The sequence below is a fragment of the Cyprinus carpio genome, chromosome A7, assembly GCF_018340385.1.
Source record: "Cyprinus carpio isolate SPL01 chromosome A7, ASM1834038v1, whole genome shotgun sequence".
NCBI lineage: Eukaryota > Metazoa > Chordata > Actinopteri > Cypriniformes > Cyprinidae > Cyprinus > Cyprinus carpio.
In genome coordinates this window covers 26614617-26620616 of record NC_056578.1, presented here as the reverse complement: position 1 = coordinate 26620616, position 6000 = coordinate 26614617, and positions in this window count along the sequence as shown.

Genomic DNA, 6000 nt, shown 5'->3' with positions numbered 1-6000 from the left:
GAATCTTTTTTGAAGTCCCCAGGGGATTGCAAACCTCAAATTCATCAGTGTACATCGACATTGAAATGCAATCACTTTGTACCCCTAAAAGTTGGTTTTCTTTGTAATACTTCCCACTACGAGTTGATGTGTACTGTCCTGGTAAATCCTCCTCAACAAAAACAGCTTTTTCCAAGACATCTGCTCTGTTCAGCAACACTTCAAGAACTTTCAACACCGGGACATACACAAAGCTATTTTGGTGTAGTCTATCAAATCGGTACTCCACAGGATCAATTACTTGAAAATACTCTTTAAAATAAGCATTCCATCTGTATTCTGTTGAGAGAGTACCCTTCTTTGCAGTGGCTGTAAAAACAGGATTTGTTTTGAGCACTTCTGCTGATAACAATTCAGCAAGCTCTTCTGCCAATGACTCATCAATGTGACTTTCATACTTTCTTAAAATATCCCTGATCGATTGTTTTGCTGTATACCTAGACAAGGAAACAATATCACACATCCAACTTAATATCTCCTGAATTGCACTTTTTGAAACATGCAAAATTGTCTGCATGTAAAGGATCAATGATGCAAGTTTGTGCTCCAGACTTCTATACTCTACAGGCTCTAAATACACGTTTGTTTCATGTTCAGAAGGAACTGCAGGAACAGTGACATCACTAACATTTGACTGCAGATTCTGCATAGGATCTGTTGACTCTTCCGACCCTGTCTCTTCATAGCTTTCCAAACGATCAGTTCGCAATGTAACAGAAGAGCTAAAATCTTCAAAACCTTGAGATTTATGCTTCCGAGATATGTGGCTACTAAAAGTTGAAAGGACATTAGTTGTCAGCTCACAATCTTTAAAAGGACAACTGACTGTGTCATGCCTCCTCAAATGATTTCTGATATGGTTTAAAAAACTGGGATGGCTGACAAACATCTCTGAAATCACATAACTCACATGAAAAATTAAAGTGGTCATTAAGTGCAGCAGTGTGTTTGTGTGATCTTGTCAAATGTGTTTTTAAACGCACCTACAGTTTTAAAAGTGCAGACGCAGTCAGTATACAAGCAAGGATGCTGCCAGGATCGCCCTTGATAGTGCCGAAGCCTGTAGTGTTTCAAGAGGACCTCTCTGCTACTGTGGGAAAATTTGCAAAGCTTACACTGCATTCCAAACCTAAGAAAAGAAAAACAAAATCAGTTTGACATGCAGTGTTACATTCTAACTAAATTGACATGAATTGTTTAAAACACAAGTATTACAAAAAGGAGAATATTAGATAAATCACATTCAATGCAAAAGAACAATGCCAAATTACATTTAACCAATTAAATAGTGCTAAGAAGAGGTATGCTAAAAAAAAAACTAAGCTCCTGAAATATTAGACATTTGCTGATAATTCAACATGAATATATTCGGTGTTTTAGACCAGATGTTATGTGAAGCACGTTATGTTCTACGTCTAAGATCATAAACAACCACACGGTTAACAAGGTTAAGAATACCCTATAACTTAAATGTAAACGCTGTTTTTCCCTCTATTTTATCAGTACTACAATAGTGACGACTTTTTTTGTCAATCGTGTAACGTTATTCACTCAGATTTTTTTTCCCAAGTAACTTAACGTTAGTGCTCTGTTTTGTGGCGTGGCTTGACGAACAATAATCACGTTTTTTGCATTAACGTTTGCCAAAACCGATTTGCAGAAATCAAAACGAGGACTGACCAGGCAGAGGATTCTGCTTAGTCTTAAAGCCTTCCTCTAACGCAAATCAAGCATCCAAAGAAAGATTAATTCTCAATTTAGCATTTGTAATTCGCATTAGGCATATGAATGTGTTCAGTATGGCTTTCGTATGCTTCTTTGATTACATAAAAATAACCTTACTGGACGACTCTATTAACTCCATCCACAACACACACTCCATTTAAATACAGTTTACTGTAATAACTATAACTTACACAATAAATTCGTGTATTTTATTTGTGTTTTAATTCAAATTTTACAAAGCGAACTGAACATCGCCTTCAAATGAAGCACGTGAAGTAAACTAGAAGATCGCTAAATCATTACATTCCTTAGAATAGTCTTTCCAAAACACAACGTTACATTTTACGGTAAGCATTTGTGTAATTTATTTAGGTTATTTTCGATAATAAAACTAAAAGAAAACTTACCTGAACAAGAGAACATCGAGCCCCTTCTCAAATGCAGTTGATGAGGGGAAACCCCGTGCAAAATGCCGCGGAAACAGACTGCGCATGCGCAATGACAGTAAGTGAAGCACTCGACTGAAGAAATCAAAATATTACGTTTTCCCAACTTAATTGTTTATTTTCATTGCACAAAACAGTAGTAAACATGCAGTTAAATAATTTTTATAAGTAAACTCAACACTGTGCTCAAAAATGTGTCCACCTAACTTATAATTTTTAAACTGAGTTAACAATTTGCGAGTTGGATTTTTTACAGTGTATATATATATATATATATATATATATATATATATATATATATATATATATATATATATATAAATATATATATACTGCATGTATGTATGTATGGATGGATATATATATATATATATATATATATATATATATATATATATATATATATATATATATATATATATATATAATATATATAAAATATATATATACTGCATGTATGTATGTATGTATGGATATATATATATATATATATATATATATATATATATATATATATATATATATATATATATATATATATATATATAAAAATAATAATAAATGTGTAAATAAATATGCAAAGCAAAGTAAATAATAAAAATAATAACTAATTAGTAGTAGTAGTAGTAGTAGTAGTAGTAGTAGTAGTAGTATTTATAGTTTTAATTTGTTTTCCGTGTTTCACCTCAGGAATAGCAATTGAGTCAAAGTAGGTGAGTTGTAAGCTTTGAGGCCACAGTGACACTTTGTCGCACCCAAACAAAATATAGGAAGAAGTGTAGCGGCTTTATAAACTGGATTTCTGTACCGTTAAGGTTCTGTTATGGTTTCTGTACAAAGTTGATGAAGACTTCACTTTCTTTATTTTTCATATATTTAAGACATCTGCGCTTGCACATCAGCTCCAGTTTGGGTGCTTTTGCAAAATGCAAATGTAAGAAACTTATCCAAGATGATGATGACGATATTGCTGTTTATTTTAAGTTATGATTACAAATTACTTTATTTGAATGTGTTTGGATGTATTTTCATTTGCCGGGATGATAGAATTTATGTCATTATGCGATGACATAAAAGACTTCCCATAGTGGGGTGAATGACTTATGGGCAATATGACCAAAATCTTACATCACGGGTTACGTCATTCAATATCACCCTAACTGTACACAACTATGTTATAAAAACGTTTTATATTCATGTTGTGGAAAAGGTTGTGATAACGTTTTTTTTTCCGAAATAGGCCTATTTAATACGACAGATGTCAGGTTTTTTCACAACTTTGCAAAAACGTATTTATAACATTTTTTTCACGTTACTTTGTCTCCTTGCAACGTTTCTTATACTATGGATGTTGGTGGAAGGAAAAAATATTTTTCAATATTTTGCATTCTCTCGCAAAACTTTTACATTTACTCGCAAAGATATTTGCGTTCTCTCGCAAAACCAGTTGAGTTCAGACAAACACTTCCTTTTTACTTTAACGCTGGTTCATACTGCTCCTTACGTTTACAGTGGAGCAGTTCATAGAGTTATTTGAACTTGGACTCAAGTAATCCATTACAATCAGTGCTCGCTGCTGCTGTTATTTAAACACGATAATCCTTGTATGCTTCTTCTACTTATACTCTCTCTCAAATAACCTGCGCATAATTTTACAACTTGTTGTGTATATGTTTGCTAGTTTAGAAATTTAAAGCTGACGAACCCAATAATGCACTGAAATAAGTAGTTCACTTATCAAGCTGTTAAGTTTCAGAGGAACTCTGAAAGTGCACTGCACACTGTTTTAGTGAAGGTTATCCAGCCATTTAAATGCAAAGCAGCAAGCTCATTGGCTGCGTATGGAACATGAACCAATCAGCTTGTGACAAGTAGTTTAACACTGTGATATTATCAGTTTGCGCTAAGGACCCTTCATCCTGTGCCATCATGACAGAACTTGGCATATTTAATGAACAGATCCGAGATACTGACACTGTTAATGTATTAACCTTGTGAAAAATACCTCAAGAACAGAACGAGTAACTTTCTTAATGAGCGAGGCATTGAATCATCCTCTTAAGCTATTCGCTCAAAATGATTTGTTCAGGTACAAAATGTGAACTTTTTTGCATAAATGCATGTCAGGTAGATTAGTATTGCAGGGGTGTTTACTCATTTCTGACATCGCACAGAGGTCCTTAGCAGCAGCTATTAATGTACTATAGTTAAAAAGACTCACTTCAGAGCCACTTCAGCCATTATTTGTTAGGCTACACGTGCAAGTGTTTGAATAGACAGAGGGTTGGAGTGACATTATAGGACAAGAGCCATAACTGTGAACCTCTGCATTGGTTTGTAATTTCCTTTTTCCTATTTTTAAAATAAAATTACATTTTCTTGTCCTGTTGGACTGATCTTCAGTATGTGCACCTCTATTATTATTTGTGTTATAAATGCACTGCAGACTTTAAAATGATGAGATTGTAAATGGCATTTACTGTGATTTAGGTGGCCGTGTGATTTGCTATTTTCAGAAAGAGGTCCTTTTGCTTAAAATGCCTGCCAGCTAATGGCCCTAGTTATCTCTCAAAGAAAGCTACAGACTTGGGGCTAATAGAATAGACCTTTCTGTTATTGCATTACGAGGTCAGCTAGTTGCTGCTCGGTGAAAATGGTGCCTGGCCATGCTAACTGCATTAAAGTGAGTTTACACTGTGGAGAATGCAACATGCTTTACATATCAGATGGTCTGTCTTTGTCAAGATCTCTAAATGCCAGCATGTTGAACAGAAGGGTTGACTGTACAACAGTACCGCCTATGCAGTACTAATTTCATGTGTTCATGCAGTCTTTGATAGATGCTGTATACATACAGATATTTATATATATATATATATATATATATATATATGTATATATATATATATATATATATATATATATATATATATATATATATATATTAGGGCTGTCAAATGATTAATCACGATTAATCACATCCAAAATAAAAGTTTTGTTTACATAATAAATGTATGTGTACAGGGTATATTTATTATGTATATATAAATACACACAAATAAATTATATATTTAGAAAATATTTACATGTATATACATTTATATATTTATATTCTTATATTTTATATTATATGTAAATATATTTAATATATAAACATAACATATTCTTCTTAAATATATACATGCATGTGTGTGTATTTATATATACATAATAAATATATACAGTATACACACATATATTATGTAAACAAAACTTTTATTTTGGATGTGATTAATCGTGATTATATATATATATATATTATTATTATTATTATTATTATTATTATTATTATTATTATTATTATTATTATTTCATTATTATTATTATTATTATTATTATTATTATTATTATTATTATTATTATTATTATTATTATTATTATTATTATTATTATTATTATTATTCATTCATTCAAATAAAGCCGGAATATATAATAATACTAAAACAACACTGCTGATCTAAGTATGTTATCATATTGAAACTCATTCACCCAACAAAACTTTCGTCATATTTGTTATTCAGTTTAACTTGGTGACGTTCAGCTTTAGTTAAAAGCATACTGTTAATTCTTCTATTGAGACTGATGACATAAGCACCAGAGACAGAGTGGCTGTTGTGATTGGCTTGATTCTAACATAGAGGCGTGATCACACGGCTGGAGAAATAGTTTGGCGTGATTCATAGCCTGGCTGAAAGCAGCGAATCAAAGATATAGCCTATGTGAGAGCACAACACTGCGCAAACATAATAGC